General features: G+C 43.4%; 1 long non-coding RNA gene across 2 annotated transcripts; it reads right to left on the reverse strand.

The window, feature by feature from the left end:
- Positions 1–809: 809 nt before the first annotated feature.
- LOC134301349 (uncharacterized) lies at positions 810–18,588 on the reverse strand. Of its 2 annotated transcripts, none has more exons than XR_010007442.1 (5): positions 18,541–18,588; positions 18,354–18,419; positions 17,516–17,609; positions 11,271–11,363; positions 810–1,037 (listed from the first exon to the last, which is right to left on the reverse strand). It is a non-coding gene; the product is annotated as an uncharacterized LOC134301349 (long non-coding RNA). The 2 variants fall into 2 exon arrangements; XR_010007441.1 differs by having other exon boundaries at positions 18,354–18,432; positions 18,541–18,564.
- Between the last annotated feature and the right edge of the window lie 1,093 nt (positions 18,589–19,681).

The raw sequence follows: 19,681 nt of genomic DNA on the forward strand, positions 1-19,681 counted from the left end.
AGTGTTGGGAAGAGGCTGAGACGCCCCTGTGTTTACTGTAAACGTGGGGAGAGAAGACGCTGAGTGGCACCTAAATGCTCTTTTATCCATTTATCAAGGCCCCCCCCCCCCCCCACCTCTCCTGCAGGACTCATCAATAGATCAGATCTTAATTAATGAACCACAGACTGACCTGTCCATCATATCAGAGGAGGAAACACAAACGTGGGACCAGCACAGTGGCTTCATTACAGGAAAACAGACGGGTGGTGCGACCACGCCCCTCAATTCCACGGTTTATACAGTCACAATTTGGACATACTCGGGTTCCTTGTGCAACCGGGTGACTGAGACTGGCTACAAAACACCCCCGCTGATGGAGTAGGACTGTACGCCTCCTCTGACACATTTAATGTCCTGGACTATGTGTGAACAGGCACAAATTGCCACAGTCACCCTCCAAAACTGGAAGTGGAGGCTGGTATAGTGGCAGACTGATGGACAAAGCTCCACATTACTGTACCAAGCTCATGGTCATTAATGTGAAGTTTATCCCTAAAACAATCCCCACACCCCTCCGCCCCCCTCCCGGTGCTCCACACATGGAAATGAGGAAACACCTCCAGCTTTCTGTCTCGGCGAGGTGCTCGGCATTGTTGGAGAGGGGTTTGATATTCATGGAGGCCAGTTACTGGCACAGGAATGGTTCTGGTCTCTGTGAGAGGAGCTTAAAGTACCAGGGGTTTAAACGCTGCCTGGGGCTGATGGGTAACGATCTGATTCACTGTTTCAGGGCTTTAATGATCCTGAGTGAAAAACTTCCACTGCGTCAGCGGCAGGAAACTGACGGGACGTTACATCTGTGTGGAACGATGATAGAAATACAGCAGAGCGGCTCCGGTCTCTCATTTCTGCACGTTACTCCCCACAGGAGTGTTACTACCGTCTCCAGTACTGTCCGACGTCCTGTCCACTGTCTAATCACGGTCTGCTGCTGCACTGGCCTGCTGTCTGTCGTGGTGCCACCTCATGCCAAGCACTAGAACCAAAACCAACTCCTATAAACACACATAGGAAGTTAAGTGATTCAGTTTGATTTGATTCAGTTTCTTTTGTACTGCGATTCAAATTTTGATTCATTTTCTGATTTGGATTCTGAGTCAGATTTTGATTCAATTTCTAATTTTGATTCATTTTCTGATTTGGATTCGATTTCTGATATTGATTCACTTACTGATTTTGACTCTAATTCTGATTCAGATTTTGATTCAATTTCTGATTCTGTTTCTGATTTTGATTCTGATTCAGATTTGGATTCAGTTTCTGATTGTGATTCACATTTTGATTCACTTGCTGATTTTAATTCAGATTTTGATTCAATTTCTAATTTTGATTCTGTTGTATTTTAATTGTTTTGATTCTGATTCAGTTTCTAATTTTGATTCAGTTTCTTAATGATTCAGTTGCTGATTCAGATCCACGTATACTGAATGCATTTCTGACCCCCCAGGTGCTTCTTTAATTTACAAAAATCATGAATATGTATAAATATTACACAACATTTCCCTTCACACATAAATAAATGTTAGAGATTAAGTTTGAACTATATGTTATTAAAACCCAAACCCAGGATCGTGGCTTAGAGTTTTCAGTGTTTATTGTACAGAATGTTTCAGCTCTGACCAGGTCATCAGTGGAACATGTGGGCTTTAGAAGAACCTGGACCAGAGCTTATTCAGTAGATGTGAGGAGCTCCCATGTGTTTCATCTGAACCCATCATCACTCAGGCTGTCCCATCTCTTTAATTACCCACCCTTACTGTAAACGAGCCCTAAGCCAGAATTAGCCCGAGCTGGGGAGGATGCATATCAATAGACGTCCCGGTGTGCAGCCATAAAGTCTTTACCCTCTTTAACAGGACTTTATCCTCATCGTTAAACCTAACGCTGCAGGATTAACACCCGGATTCATCACACCCACTGCAACATGTTCACAAAATAACATGATAGATCCAAAAAAACTTGGGACATTAACTAAGATTCAAGTAACAGCAAGTAAAAGCACTGATCTGTTAACTGGCTTTTACAGCTCATTCATTTCATCGTTTTATTTTATTTACCAGCTTCACACATTTTTGTAAACATTACAGACGATAATTCTAATTCAATACCTGCAACACATTCCGAAAGAGTTGGGACAGAGACAGTAAAGGACTAACGTTTCGACAGGTGATGCTGTCATGATTAAGGGTATAAGAAGCACAGAAGCATTATACAAATGTGGTACTGCTATCCACCCGGCTGGGCGTCCAAGTAGGCTCGATTTGCCGTGCCTGAGGGAGATGGGCCGAAACGGTTTCGTGGCAGCTATGCAACTGTGACCTCTGCTGGTGAGTCGAGGCACTGTTTGGCCAGATTTTGCCACATGCAAGTCATAAGGTGCTACGCTGGCGCTCTTATTAGCCAGCATGGGTTGTGGTGCAAGCAACAGAGGGAATGTAATAGGGAATTAGATATAACTAAACAGGAATAAAAAGCACTTGTTTGCTTCAGTGTGTAAGGGATCTCACCAAGCAGTTCAGCCCGTGATTGATGTGTGTGTGTGTGTGTGTTTGAATGGTGGGTTGGTGGGTTGGTGGGTGTATAGAGTGGGCGCTGTGTGTGTGTGTGTGTGTGTGTGTGTGTGTGTACAGTAAGCATGTGATCTGGGTGCAGCTGTGAACAGAGCAGTGTGTGTGTGTGTGTGTGTGTGAACAGAGCAGTGTGTTGCCTTTATTTAAACACCGTCTAATTACAGTTTGCTCGGCTTTTTGTTTCCCGATTTAATCCGAGAGCCCCATTGTGAGGCGCACGTGCCCGAATCCTCCCTCTTCCCCCTTCCCTCCCCCCGTCAGCCGCTCACACACTTCACCCTCCTTTCACCCCAGGAATCAGAAGTGTGCTGGGCCACAAAGAGACACAATTAGCAGCAGCGACGGAACCCGAGCACAATGGCTCCGACTTTTATACGACGGTTTAAAAAGCGGTGCGGCACGAGCCCGACCGAACCCGCGACAGCCCACCCTCCCTCGGCCGCCCCCCGCCTATTGAGATGGGCATGATGGAGGACACACTTCACCTCAATGTTCCTACCGAGCGGACGTAAAGGAGTTAAACTGTCATTCAGCCGGGTGGAAGTGTGCTGAAGAGTCGGAGCTTCACGTCAATGATTGTACGAGCCTGAATGCACGGTGACATTTGGTGAGGAGATGAATGAGGAAGGAAAAACAATCAGGGCCACCAAGGTTCCTCTGCACGGATCCGACCTGATAACCGTCGTTAGATCCATCATGGATATCAGAGCGGAAGAAGAAAACATCTTCTGTTACTTGGTTAATAAAGTAAATCATTTCTTCTGCTCCTCACAACCACTCAAAGTCATCAAGCACGCACATTATGAAATGTTTTATTTATTTATTAGGATTTTAACCTGATGTTTTTTTTTTGTACTGTGGGAGGAAACCCACACAGACACAAGGAGAACATGCAAACTCCACACAGACAGGATTCAGGCTGCTCTACCTGGGACCTTTTTGCTTTGAGACGCCCAACCAAGGTCCATAAAGACACGGACTATCACAGTCGGCACAGAGGAACTCTAGTGGCCTGCAGAGCCCTGACCCCAATCCAAGGAAACATGACTCTCAAATAAACGCCTCACCTCAACATGAGCACAAATTCCCACAGACAATTTTCAAAATCCTGTGTTAACCCTTCCCAAAACAGTACAGGTTTTCATATTAATGCTCATGGATTTGAAACAGAACATCTTATAAGCTGCTAAATGAAGAGGAGAATCGGACGACGACGTGGCCTCATGGACTGAGTGCGTGTGCTTGACTGGCCTGCCTGCAGTCCAGATGTGTCTCCTGTTGTAAATGTCCGGCACATCATGAAGGAGAACAGAGCAACAGTTAGTGTCCTCAGATCCCCATGCATTACTAAGTAGAAATTAATAAGAACGCTGATGGAACACAGGGGGGGAACACGACCCTGTGGAGCTTTTTTGGAGCGTGTAACCTCACTACACTGTAAAACCTGAGTGATTTTGGGTTTGTGGTTGGAGGTAGCGAGTGGTGAGGAGATGAAATGGCTCCCCGTGTGTGGGTGACACTGAGCCGAGTGAGTTATTGATATTTCCTGGTGTATAAACCTGCATTTACTGATCACTGCTCTGTTTCACTAACACCACACACAGGCCAATCAACACACACCCTATTTATCCAACACAAGTGTGTGTGTGTGTGTGTGTGTGTGTGTGTGTGTATTGATCAGATCAGAGGTCACAGATTGACCCTGTAAAAAGCCCACATGGGGATTCCTCCTCTTCCTCGTGGCTTATTCCTCCGTCAGTGATCATCCGCCGATATGTTTCCCCGATAAAACCCTTCAACAGGTTTCAGCTCGGCCCGCGATTCACCGTGAGTCCTCCGTGATGACGACCGAGCTCTGATAAACCTTCAGCGCTCGTCTGACATCGAACTCAATATTAAAAGTGTGTTTAAGGTCCCGGCAGGTCAAAACACCTCGTAATTCCTCCAGGAAACGAGGAAATAATTAAGATCTGAGATTGTTAGTGCTAAACTATATGAGACGAGGGTGTCTGATCCCAGTTTTTATATCTAAACCAAATAAAATGACCCTGACCCTCTCCAGTTCGACTCACTTGCATGTTTTCGCACTGTGGAAGGAAACCCACACAGACACGACTCTGACCGCTTCACCTGGGAATCGAACCCAGGACCTTCTTACTGTGAGGCGACAGTGCTAAGGTTAGGGTTAGGGTTGCAGGTTGTGCCCACCATCCCCGCTGTGATGGATCCTCCCAGTATAAACACTGGATTAACCGTGATCCCTCCTAATCAGTCGTGAGAGCTACTGAGGAGGAACCAGTGAATGAATTAAATATGAGAGAGACGGAACCATCGAGTGGTTTCGCTTTATACCTGAGATTTTGCTGTGCTGATGTCGGCACTATTTATCCTAAAGCCATTAGATAATCTTCCACCATCCAACACACACATCCAGATCTTTAGCAAAGTGCATCGAGTGTAAAGACGCTGAGCTGGTTCTCCTCACGCTCAGAAACACGTTTCGTTTCGTTTAAGTAAGTAAAAATATAAAGATAGAGGACCTGGGTTTGAACCCTGCCTCAGACATGTGTGGGTGAGTGGGTAGAGTGGGTGGGGTGACCAGTGCCCTGTCCAGGGTATTACTGGTGGCAGCCACCACATCACCAACGATCATTTATTATATTATTATTTCTGTGGTGCCACGAACAGCAGAAACATCTACAGGTGAGCCGTGACCTATTGGGGTAGAGAACCACTCGCTCTGATGTCTCTTGATCGGCGATAGTGCGTACTCTGATCAGAGTCCCAGTGGGAGAAGGGACCGAACCCACTCATGATTACTGGGAGGGTTTAAAGCTCACACGGATCAATAAGTGATCATTAGCTGAGCCGCACTGCTATTGTACAGCGGCGTAAAGCAGCACTACTGTCCACTGATCCCTTACCAGCCATTTATAGACAGGAAGGCCTGGCTCTCACTCCACATTCCAATTCATCCCAGCAGTGTCCTGGGTCTTTATGAACCTGGTTTTGTGGACGTGGACACTCGAGCCCAAGTCTTCGTAGGACTCTTCAGTAGCCGTTCTACCCCTGCGCTCCCCACTGACCGATGATGGGAACGTTCCCTGTCACAAACACTCACCAGTGCTGACCAGAGCCCTCATTTAGCCCTCATCCACGTCCACCTGGAGAGAAGCGTCCAGATCAACAACAGCTACAATTACCGCTCGCTCCTCCTTCATTAGGACTGTTTTTGAGGTGGGACCGATGAAGGGTCACTTAATGGGTCACTGGGGTATACGGTGCGAGAGGGGACGGCAGACGGTTCACATGAAGGAAGCGTTCGACACACAAACACAGATCGGTAATGACCCGATCGCTCCGAGCAGGTCCGCTCACCTGGGGAACTCATTAACACACCTTCTGCAGGGCGATACGCTAATTATGACCGAGCGGCCGACAGGGTCCAGACCGAACCGCACGAGGTGCACCAGGGCTGGTCGCAGTCGCTAATTGTTTTGACCCATCATGACACCAAGCGCAGGACATGTTTAATACGACTCCAACACAACAATAAAACAAAGAAAAACACTAAAACCCTTAAACTGCATTAGCAAAAAATTTACACATTTTATTAAGGAGCAAAAACACACTGGAATGAAAGACTGAAGAGTGAATTCTGTTCTGACCATCTCATACACTCACTCAGTGGTTGTCATCTTCCGCTAAAAGACTTTAAACGTGCCTTTCTTCCTCTTTCTTCAGTGTCTAGGCGGCTCATCCATGATAAAGTCCAAATAAACGTTCAGAATGTCTATCATATGACTCCATGATCTTTTTCTAACTGTTTAATAATAATCAGCATTTGGTTCTGAGGCAAGATCAAGGGTTTAGACTGGTGTTTCCTGTGTGTTAATGGTTTAGACCCGAATCCTTTCATGATGCAGCGTGCTGATGGCTGACTGGGGTTATTCATAATGGCTAAAATAGGGTTGTCTACAAACTTTTGATAAAGAATCGTAAACCTTAATTATCTTAATTTATTAAACAAACCATTCTAAACAAACACACATCATGTCTCCTGTCCAAAACTCATCGTGTTTTCCTTCGTCTGCTCTCTTTCCTCATTGAAAGACGAGTTATTGTGGCGGGAAGGCGACCATCGCTGTTTTCCGTCGTCCATAAATCGAGTCCGCATGAGGCGCACCAAATGAGATCATCCTTCTCCTTCACGTTCTCACTCGATAAGGAGAGCGGCGATGGTAATTATCTGTGATTTTGTGCCATCATTAGGCACCGGCACACCCTGTCTGCGAGTGAGTGTGTGTGTGGGGTCACAGTTTTCTGACTTTTTAATAATAAGTAGCCCGTGGTTCTAAGGGCTAGATCAAGAGTTTTGATAAAGAACGGTGTGGAACGTGTCTATTCAAATTATGGCTGAAAGTGTGTGGACATTACAGTGAAGTATGGTGGTGGAAGCATCATCACACAGAGCTGCTTCTCCACCAACGAAGAGCGGATAAAGTTCCAGGACACATCAGAGGAGCAAAAAGACTGAAAGAAGCTCAACAACTCGATGCTGGTTTCTATAAAATGAGGGAAGGAGGTGCTGCAGTGTCCAGCTGATCTCCTGACTTGATTCAGAAGGAATGTGTAACCGTGAGCCCACCAGAGGAACCCTCATGATCTTGTGGAATTAAAGAAAACTTGCCACGAGGAATGGAGCTCCCACAGATGCTCAACTGGGTTCAAGTCTGAGGAATTAGGGGACCAGGGTAGGACATGGAAGACTCGGTCATGCTCTTCCAACCAGTGTGGGACATTTGTAGCCATTAAAAGTAGGAAGTGGTCATAATAATGTGCCTCGACAGTGAGTTACTAAAGATCTATGCTTCCTGTATTTGGTAAGAAACTTTCCCGGTTTCTTTTACACTCGATGAAGTTCATTTCACGTATCGACTGACCGGCCCGGCGCTGTAGCTTCAGAGGATCGTTCATCATTTCCACATGTGCGCTACCGCGGCAGGAAGGAGAATTAAAGTTCTCTATCTTCCTCAGAGAGGACCTAGACCCCTTCGCCACCACCTATCTATCCATCCATCTATCTAACGCTAGCACGGCCCAGCTCACTCGCTCGCTCCCTCGCTGCTTCCTTTAATTAGCCCGTTCATGCGCTGAATGCTTGGTTTGAGGACTTGATTAAGCCCAGCTCCTCCGTTCCAGTCCCTTGCTGTCTGATGAATGGCTCTCGAGCTTATTAACTCACTAATTCTGATCAATAGAGCGCTGAGGCCGAACATTGGCAAGACAAAAGGAAAAATGCCACCTACCGCACCCGGAGCTCAGCCATCAAAGAAACACAATCATTAACTAAAGACTAAAATCATGAGCTTAATGATCATTATGTAAAAATGCATCATTTCACAGCAAAGTTCATTACTTACAGGCTCTAAAGTTTCCAAACAACCTGGTCTAATGAACTGGTCTACATTCTGTCACCGAGTAACAGGATCACATACTGGTTTTAGTCCAAAACACTCTGAACACATTTATTTTATAGGTTATTATGGGTCACAAATACACACACATGGCCTCCTACATCCTCAATACTAACCGTGGTCGACTACAGCTGGTGACGTTTTTGTGCCCATATAAATAGGGCTAGTTTGGCTGCACTAATTACAGCCAAAGGTGAGACAAAGTCCGGAATGTCGTTCGGAACCAATCAATAAACCGGAGCACCCAGAGGACACCCACACAAACACAGGGAGAACATGCAAACTCCACAGAGAAAGGACCCGGACCGCCCCACCTAGGGATCGAACCCGGGACCTTCTTGCTGTGAGGTGACAGTGCCACCGGAAAAGATGGCAGCATGTGTGAATGGAAGCGTCACACATGTGCAGGTCAGGCACGCAATGGCTTTTGGATCTTTCGCAGATAAAAGTCTGGATGGTGATGGATGATCCACAACCCATCATTTGAGATGATGCTTTGGTGAACACTGCTTTTATCTTTTATCCCGTCACCTGTTATTAATTCACCTGATAATTATGGAATGTTTAAAACTATTAAAACATCCATATACGTTCACTTAATTTGGCTTTGTTCCAACTTCTCTCACAATTATTAGGACCATAAGGAACGTGAGCCTGGTTCCTTCCGTTTTCTCTCGTACACCTCACACACACACACACTCTGCCGTCGCCGGTGTGAGTGCTTCTTTTCTGCAGTGGGTGGCCGTGTGTATGACCTCCCCGACTCCCACAGGGACGCCCTGAATAAGAAACTCATCCCACGGCGCGGCGCAGGCATCTCTCCCCCGTGACTTTTTAAAGCGGATCTTCTGACCACCCACAAACCACAACACTCCACCCTTACCTGGAGAACACATGCTGCAGCGGATTAAATATGTCTCCTTCAGCCTTATTGATTCCTGGCGCTGCCGTCGCATCAATTTGGGCGGATATTTAGTGTCAGGAAGTGCAGAGACACGGACGACACGGATGGCGTGTACAGAACTGTACTGGGAGCGCACCAGTGGAATCGTTTTTAGGTTTTTAGGAGAAAGGAAGCTTTTCTGTGTTGTGTAATTGACACCCTGGGCACCTTCGCGTCAGTGTGTATTGACCGCCGTTTTTCCTACACCGTGTGTGTGTGTGTGTGTGTGGTGATGGGAAGCCGTTTTTAGGATGACGTTCTGACCCATTAGCTCGACTATTGTGGATAAAAATCATTCTCCATCTCGGAAGCATTGATCCAGACTGATCCCATAAGCACACACACCACGCTAAAATGAATCCGATCCAAAAGCTAGACCCTACAATATTTTTAAATCAATTAAAACTGCTTTAGCATGCATCGTCCTGCATGTTGTGCCTCCTCGAGAGAAGAAAATCCTTCATTTCTTTGTAATAATGGAATAGAATAAAATAGAATGCCTTTATTTGTCATATATGTGCAATTAAATTCTTTTTCCATGTATCCCAGCTTGTTTGGAGACCAGGTTCTGAGGCAAGGTCAGCCAAAGGGTCTTGCTCAAGGGCCCTTCCAGTTGATAGCCCAAAGCCCAAATCTACCTGCTAGGCTGGCACTGTAGGGGTGACTCCCAGACACCGTATTTTACATGACTGTACACTTCTTTTGGTAAAAAGTTCAGGCGTGGCTGAAGGAAACAGAATGCCAGCGCGATGGAGGAGAAAAGGAACAAGAGGGTTTGGATTCTGACTGATGAGCTCTCAGGTGTGAAGTCCTCTACCCTGAACATCAAACAGCTCGATGTCCGGGTGCTTCTGAGTGAAGCGCCGGCTCTTCTGAACCCGGTGAGTGTGTACCGCCGAAACCCGAGCGGAAACTCGAGCCGATTAGCATATGGCCTTCTCGACATGCAGCGCTAAACACGGCGGGGCAAAGGGGCTGTTCAGTAAAACAGGCTCCTGGGGGCACGACTTTAACACACACACACACACACAGTACTGGAGGTCTGCTAATGTCCAGTCCAGACTGCCCACAGCACCAGGACACCTCAAGCTCAAAACACTCCCCCCCGTCTGCTTCTTTTACTCTGTACTGGGCAGATTTGTGACCAAAATATGTACACGCTGCTGCTGAAAAAGCCTGGCTCACTGTCTACATTCCAATTCACCCTAATGTTTTAATCAAGTAGAGGTCAAAGCTCTGTGCAGGCCACTGCGGTTCCTTCAAACTAAACAGATCTCACCTCACACACATGGACAAAGCCATGCTAGAAGAGCAGTTTATACACCCCAGACTACTGCCACACAGTTTAACGGATATATTTCATTAGAGTAGGATGTGGCTGCAACTCCTCAACTTAATAATGTACACAATGTTGGCCATATTCACTGGAACACGCAGCAACAAACTGTGTTTAATCACAAGGCTTTTCCGAGGTATTCCAGAGCCCATGTGGTTACATTCATTACAGAAATATGCCAGTTTATGCACACGGGCAGAGTTAGCAGTGATGAATCTCGATCCTTTATTGCTTGATCTGAGCCTTTTGTTAATGCCCAATCATGACAGCATCGCCTGAGAACAATTCCAGAAAAGGTGCTTGGATCATTTCACATCCCTGGACAGTCTTGCTGTCCCAACTTTTTTGGAACCGGAGCTGTACATGCAGTGTAGATGAACTGGTATTACTAGCTATCCGAACAAAGTGGACAGATCAATTAAAAGCAAAGTTACTGAGCCGAAGTTAACCACGCACTCTGACCCTTAAAGGCATAAAACACGGCGTTAGCACGTCCGCCGTCCATGAGCTCGAGCAAAGTGCTTTAACCCAGCTAAATGGTGACATGGTCAGATCGGAAAAGCTCAGAAAGTGCAGCAGGAGCGCTGAGGTAGGGGTGTTAAAGAGTTAGATGCTGGAGGTTTAGCTAAGCCGCAGAGGCCATAAAGCCCTGTTAGGGTACATTAGGCTGAGTGAGGGTCATAAGGCTTCATAAAAGTTTCAGCAGGAGGCGGCGTGTCCTGCCGAGCGCCGAGAGGTGGCTTTACGAGAGGAAGCTGCTCTCAGACGGGATTAAGCCATCCAACTCCACGTGCTCGACTCGATCTCGCTAACGAACAGGTTTAGAACTCGTGCTTCTATTACAGAGACGATGTTCAGCCCTGAGAGGAACCCAGAGAAGCGCCGGGCTTCATATTTAATACCTGCCGGTGTATGGCGGGAAGAAGTGGGATGAAGACGGCGACTGTTCAGTTCCCGATCATCACACTACACCTGCATCAGGAGGGTCGACCTGCCTGGAGAGATCAGAACACAGAAATTCAGATATTAAGTGTTGGTGTAATATACACGATATGCCAAAAGTATGTGGACACCACTCTTAATTTCGGAGCTCAGGTGGTCACACACTCATTTCTATCATGTACATACAATCAGACAACTCAAGCAAAACAAGATCCATAAACTTTGTGTGGAGAGACTCAACCCAGCTGAACACCTCTGGGAAGAATTGGAACTCCAACGCCTGATCTTCAAATGCTTTTTTGACCAGACACACTCCAAAATCTTGTGGCAGCAAAGGATGTCCAGTAAGAGAATGATCAGGTGCCACATACTCTTGAGTAAAAAAAACATTTATATCTTCCAAAAACATGCCAGTAGACACCAACAAATTTCCCCCAGGTGAAACTAAATGTGTGAGTGCAGGTTTGCACAGTGTTCTGCTTGTGTTCCTGATTAGCCCTAGTGGTTCCATGTGGCTCCAGAACCATATTAATTCATTAAATTTAATGATATAATTAAAATATAAATGTTATAGTTTCTCACAGGTTTATATGTAGTAAAAGTTATAAATAATACACAAATCGACCATAATCAGCCACCCGATTCAATCTGTGTCCACCGCGTGTCTAATCTCAGATATATTTCCTAATGTGGGAAGAGCCAGTAAAAATCACTTCCTACAAATCAATGTCCAGCGTTCGGGGCAGAGCCGGGATTCCTGTCCTCTAGGTTTATTTCACTATTTGACCTTTGGGAGGAACAAGGTCTCTGTCAATGGAGCAGAACACAAAAGAGAGGGATGAGCTGCGGAAGAGAGACCGAAAGCCGCCAGTAAACCGGGGAGGGACGATGGAGCAATAATGACCGGGTCAAACGCTTTAATGTGACCTTTTAGTAATAAATAACAAACTAATAACCAACCGTGAACTAGAGCTGGGCGATATATTTATGCAATATTAGATGTAGAGATTTTGTCTGATCATTTATACTGTTGCCCTACATCTGTATTGGCCCGATTTAAAACGTTTAAAATTGTTTATTTTCATAGTTTTTCATTTAATATTTCCAATGATTGTTAACTAGCACCACCAAACATGAATCCATTAATCAGAGGTGTGCATGTAGGAAAGGGGGGTGGATTAGGGAGGTGTGATTAATACTTTCTGCTTAAGTAGTTCATACAGCCTGATAGATAATCAGTTATTTTATAGCTTTGATCATGCGATGTATTAAACAGCCCCAGTTCTCCAAAATCGGGTTCTCACATTTATTTTGGAGATCCTGTGATTCTGTGATGGGTTGGTCTGTGTCTGATAAATCCCAGTAGATTGGGAGTGATGATGGATGAGTCTGCTCGCTTTGATCCACCGATCTCGCCCTCTTTAAAAGACCTTCATCATGGAAACTAACAAACGTTTACTAATCTAGCTTCTTTCTACCTGTACTTTTGTTCTAACACAGTTCCAGCAGTTCTGTGTTCTCAAACTGGTGTGTGTGCTTTACTACAGGAAGGAAACGTCACTGAGGAAGCTCTGGAGAAGAGCTGCTTAATGCTGTAAGTGTAAATACTGTGTATGGAAATAAATGATACACATATGCATACATGCACACACACACAACAGTAATGAGTGCATGTTGGGGAGTGTGTGTGTGTGTGTGTGTGTGTGTGTGTGTGTGTGTGTGTGTGTGTGTGTGTGTGTGTGTGTGTGTGTGTGTGCATACTGTTTCTATGCGAGACCAATCTTTTAGGCACACACTACTGTTTGTACAGAAAGTCTTTGGGGAAAAGGAGGAACTACACAGAGTGTGTGCACATATTAAACAACTACAAGTATCGAACTTTAATAATTTACTAACTGCTTTATTCTGGTCAGGGTCACGAAGGGACCGCTGCCATCCTGGACACCAGTTCATCATGATCCAACCTACTGGGATGGATGCTGTACATCTTGCTTCCAGTGCGTCAACAATCTGCTTTCATCATGTTCAACATATCTGTAATTTAATGCACTTTGTTAAAGTATTTTAGATCCAAAGTGTGTGTGTGTGTGTGTGTGTGTGTGTGTGTGTGGCATCGACGAAACACTCCAATCAAACTAAATCAATCACTGTAACACCAGGAGTCCAAAGTGACTGAAAAGGAGACCAGTCGTGCAATTCATATGGACATGTGTTGTGGAATCACCACAGGAGCTCCAGCACTCAGGTTCTGTCCCTAACTACCAACTCTCTCTTTCATTCTCTCTCATTCTCTCTCTCATTCTCTACTCTCTCTGCTCTCCTGCTGTTCAGGAATAACTCTCTCTCATACATTGATACACACATGGTGGACAGCATTGTCTTGCATGATGCACGGTGGGTGCAAACATCATGAATGACAAAGCCCGATTCAAACCTGTAACAACACTCTGTTTGACCTAATTCCTTTAAAAGCATCACAAATAAAAGGCAGCGGAACACGACCCAGGCCTGTCCACATTTATCTGACCATGCCAGAAAAATATAAATAGTTTTTCTTCACTTTGGCCTCCCGTTCACACCGTTCCCCTAGACACTTGTTCTATCTAAAGCACAAAACACCACAAAACTTATTTCAATTATTTATAATGGTTGTTTTTTTGTATTATAAATGTGTAATTGTATTAAGTGTTCCCCAACAATAAAACCTTAAACACTTTTTCTGAACTTCATAATCTTTCTAGGACTGTCAGGACGGTATGAACCCAGTTATGCACAGTGGCATGAAAAGTATTCACCCCCCAATCTGATATACGCCGTTAGATGCCAGGATAAATAATTTCATATGATCAAACAAAACCAGATTACACATAAAGAACTGAAGAAACAATAAAACACAATTTATAAACTTCAATTATTTAAAGAACATCATGCAATATACCCTTATCACCCTGTAAAAAAGTAATCACACAGGTTAATCCTGTTACTGTAACTAAGAGGAAATGTATTTGTAATTAAGGTGACGTGATTGATGGATAACTTTGTTCCTTAAATAAATGAAAGTATATTTTACAAATGGGTCTTAATTTCTCTCCATGCAAAACTATGTTTTGTTTATCGACTGATGGTTTTAAAAGCGAATAAAAAAAACAGAACAAAACAAGTGTGGAAAAAAACACACATTCCAGCAGAGCCCTTGTTCAGGTGAAATGATTGCAAACGGCTGCATTGATAAACGAATAAATGAAGCTAATTAAGTGAGTCCTCAAGCAGTGAAGGTGATTTAATTCATTCGTTTGCATCAAAAAGCCTGAAGCAGGACAGTAAGATCTGAGATAAATGTGTGTGTGTGTGTGTGTGTGTGTGTGTGTGTGTCCCAGGAGAACGACCCTCAGTGAGGGTTTACTGAAGCTTCAGACCAGCATCTGTCCATCTGCCCTGCTGCTGCGATCATCTGGACTCTCTCTCTGTCCCTCTGTGTCTTTTTCAGCCAATATGGAGCGGCTTTACTGGCTCTGATCCGTTATTCATCCAGCGAGCTGCATTCACATCCATTTGTACTGGATTTTCCTGAGGATTATCTCCACTGTCCCGGTGGAAATCAACACCGTCATCACAGCACAAACAGCACAGCGTGATACCAAGCTGCTCTGGAATCTGTTCGGCTTATTTCTGTGCTAATTGAAGGACTTTAACAATTTCAGACTAATCTGCTTCTGTATGGCCGATTACCACGGACAATCATTTCAGCACTGTGGCCTGAATGAGGAGCAGAGAATCTGTGCAACGTGTCCCTACATACAGGCTCATTTTTATTATAAACATTTAAAATTAGGGATTTATATTATACAAAACTGAGTACTTACTGAAAACACATCAAGCTGATTAAGGAATACTCATACTCATAAACTGTCATTTGTTGTTTACCAACATGGGGCCAGTGTTAGCTGAGTGGTTAAGGTACTGGACTAGTAAACAGAAGGTTGCCGGTTCAAGCCCCGCCACCACCAAGTTGCCACTGTTGGGTCCCTGAGCAAGGCCCTTAACCCTCAATAGCTCATTGTGTTGTGCTCATTGTGTAAGTCGCTTTGGATAAAAGCGTCTGCTAAATGCTGAAAATGTAAATGTAAATGTAAATGTAAACATAAATAAAGCCCTTTTTTACATTCATCCATCCACCAGAAGAACTGCACGGCCGTCCACATACCCACCCGCCTACCTGTCCATCTATCAACCACAATACTTACTAACACTCCACACTTCCTAATGTCTTTAAATTCATTTAATTTGAATAATTTGATTGATTTAAGTCACCTCTACAATCAAGAGTTATATTAGTATAAACACATCCTTTCAGCTACATGTTTTAATGGCAAAGGTAGCCTGTTTAATACTTTTATTTTAAATAAACCAAGAACTATAATTGTTATTTTAATCTGATGAGTTCCATTTTAAATTACACTTGGGCAAAATAAAGGATTAGTAATAAATGAAAGTCAATGAGAGTCGAGTGTAACTGAATAAATCTACAGGTATTAATTTATACTTCTTTTTTGGCGTAATTAATTTTTTTAATTTGTATTTGTTCATCATTTATTGTTTTATAGTCTGATAAATTATATAATCAGTACCCCAAAAATAAAAAAACAACAGAAAACAACTAGCTTCAGAAAAAAAGTTATTTAATTGATATTATTGTATTACTAACCATTAACTACTTAAAATAACTATTAATTCCTGATATCTAAGACTTTCCAGTTTTATACCAACTGGTTCCACCCAGACATGGACTCATACCATTTCTGCACGATTCTGATTTCGACTCCTTGCAGGAGTGTGTGTGCATCTTCGGAGCGGCGTTTATGGATGCACTCAGCTAAGAGCCCGAGGCTGGATTGAGGCGAGTCCTGCTGTGTGCTGATGCTATTAGAGAATCAATAAGGCTAATTGTAGTGACTGGAGGGGCAGCTGAAATAGGAACTGACAGGTAACCACTTACAGGGAGATGTGTGTTTGTGTAAGAGAGAATGGCCAGCTTGTCCATGCACTATGGGATCTGGCTCACTTTGCAATCAAATCCATGGATCAGAGCTGTCCGGGTGGCACCGTTTCAGGCAGGCGGTTTTAATGTGATGCCTGATTGGTTAATATTTGGTCAAAACTTTGACTTGACTTTTTTATTAGAAAATTATTGGGAGGCCTGACCATGAGCTTATACATTGCAGCTGTAATATCATTCACTCTTCTGTGAAGCCTTTCTATGAGACGTTGGAGTGTGTCTGTGGGGACTTGTGCCCATTTAGCCAATACAGTCATTAAGGTCAAGCACCGGTTTAGAAAGAGAAGACCTGGTTCGCAATCCAAGTTGAATTAGTCCCTAAAGTGTTGAGTTGGGTTGAGACTAGGGCTCCGTGCACACAGTTAGTTAAACCACGTCTTTATAGAGCTCGCTTCGTGCTCAGGGGTGTAATCATGCTGAAAGAGGAACTGTTGCTACCATATTAAAATCATAGAATTTTATACACCTGGTTGAAATGGATGTAACGGATGCATCAGAAACAACTAAATTCAATCATTAGGATTGAAGCGTGTCCACATACTTTTGACTGCACTGCTGAATAAATTTTTTCTGATGGCATCCTGTGGCCCAACATTCCTCACTTACACGTTATTTCTTACTTAAAAAGAATTAGTATGAAGAGGTCATTGGTGAGCATGATAATCCATATTCCTGCCTCAGAGGGGAGATCACTAATATCACATTAGTACAGAGATCAGAGAGAATTATGGATCTCTGGGGCTGAGGGGGCAGAGTTTAATAGCTTAAGAGGTTAAATCAATGTCTATAAACAAGCATATAAAAATATGGGGGGGGGGGGGGGTGCATTGAACACCAATACCATACGGTGCATAGAGCATTTACAGCATTAGAACTTGTGCATTTCTGAGGTCAGGAGGGCGTGGTTCGCAATTCAGTGCACACCACAACAAAGTCATACTATGTCTTTATGGACCTCACACAGCTGATCCGAATAAATACATCCAACCAATAATTAAATAAATAAAAGAAAGTGAGTATGTGGCGTCTTACACTGTCCTGTGAGTGTCTGTAGAGCGCCCGGCCGGTCCAGCGGCTCTAATAATGGTACCAGCATCTAGGCTACTAAACACAGCTGGACAAAATAATTGGTATGCAAATGGTATTTACTTATGTGGTGTCTCAGTAGGTCGCGTCGTAACATCTCTGTAGGTCCGCACCATAGTAGGTCTGTCGGTCACACTTTATACCAGCTCCAGGGAATCTGTTATAACAAAAGCCAAACCATATGAGCTCCTCAACTTCTACCGTTCACATGCAAATTCACTGATGCCGAGAAGGTCGTTTCATCCACAGACTTTCTCAATGATGAAGTTACACTACTACTACTGCAGCACTACCACAGTACTATGGTTCTGGTACCACCCTGGTGCCATCTTCTCCACAGGTACATTTGTGCTTATTAGGTCAAAAGAGATTTTTCGAGACATGAAGGTCAACCAACTTTCCCCTTCATCCCCACAGTGTTCAGTGGTGTTAGGGTCAGGGCTCTTTGCAGGCCAAATCAATCACTGAAGACAATTTACCCCAAACCTGACAAGACATGTCTTTATGGTCCTCACCTTTACCACAGGAGCACAGTTATTCAGAAAAAGGAACGGGCCTTCCCCAAAGTGTGCTCACAAAAGTTGAAATTAGATTTGATTTCATACACCTGTAAGCAATAGGTCTGGATTAAACAAGTGAACTCAATAATTCAGGGGGGTGTCCACATTCTTATTTCTAGACTATATAACTCATAATGTGGCGCAGCAGTTTAATACAGTTGGTGATTCGGGTTCGAATCTCATCACTGCTGTCGCCTGCTTGGGTGCCTGTCTGCCTGACAGGAATGCTGAGAGGATTCTGTCCGTTCATGTAAACACTGCTAATCTGAATATTGTACAGTAAAAATAAACATTTAATCTTTCACACCTTAGCACCAGTTAATTTAATAAACACTACATACTCAGTGTCATGACGTCATCTGTCAGTTAGCATGTTAGCTTTATTTCTGAGGTAAGTACCAGGCAGTCTGAAACACAAATCTGATTAAATAAATGTTAAAATTAGTCAGTGAAGATTAGTTAGTCCGTAATGAACTTATTTCTAACATAATGTAAACAAAAAATATCCGAAATTACTTTATTTCTTACCTCGTCTCATCCACTCGTTTCCGAGGTAAACAAGGTTGTATCCCAACACCACACTAGCACACTAGAAAGTGTATCAAAACACTATCACCTGCATGAGTAGTGCACTATTTAGTGCACACTACTTAGTAAAGTATTGTGCAGTTTGGTACACCACCAATTTTCGTCTCCATCCAAACATCTAGAAGTTTCTTTCACTATAAAACAGATGCACTAACACCCAAACCTTATTTTATTATTTTTAATAAAATTGACATATTTTATATGTCAATAAAACCATTAATTTTTTTACATGGTAAACAGCCAGCTAAACTTTAAACATCACTACTTAAATTCAGTCCAAAAGTGATATTAACTGATTAAATGACCTTAAACTGATTTGGCCATATGTAAGAATGCTTTTACTGACAGAAAATGTTTACCTAAACTGTTTTAATATAGTTTTGATACCGACCTTAAACTGATTTTATTCATCCTTGTAACCACCTTATAATCACCTCTATTTGTTTAACTTTTAAACTGCTGATTTCAACAAAACTTTGCTTATTATCTATATTAGTATAAAATACTAGTTTGACCGTCGTTATAATGTTTAATACAGTATTTTACAGCTAAAAACCAGCTGCTTTGAGATGAAAAAGCACTGTGCTGTTCTAGATTTAATGGTACACAAATGTCCAGCGGATGTTCTGTACATGCCAGAGCCCTAGACATGGATTATACTGGCATTAGTCTAAGTATTGATTGATGATATTAATACTATTCATGTAGCCTACAGCTATCCCTACAGTAACCACGCAGACTCAAAAATCATAAAAATTAAACTCCCCAAAACATCAAAGCTAGTTCCAGTGTTTACAGATGAGAATGAAAGTTTACACACACTAATAAGGAACACGAATTTAAATAACTGTTCATTTTGTGTGACTAGATTGGAGGACAACCTTTAAATACAAAGGCACATACTTACATGCATTTACAGCATACAATCAGTGAACTAAATCAAAACTGTTTAATCAGATCTGCTACTGAACCAGTGCTCTGATATCGATAATTGGTATTGGATTGGGACATTCTTACCAGTTAGTGATTTTAGTGCAGTTAAGTTCTTCCCTGGATTTGTTGTTATAAATAAATCACTAGA

Source organism: Trichomycterus rosablanca, chromosome 23 (genome assembly GCF_030014385.1).
Source record: "Trichomycterus rosablanca isolate fTriRos1 chromosome 23, fTriRos1.hap1, whole genome shotgun sequence".
Lineage (NCBI taxonomy): Eukaryota > Metazoa > Chordata > Actinopteri > Siluriformes > Trichomycteridae > Trichomycterus > Trichomycterus rosablanca.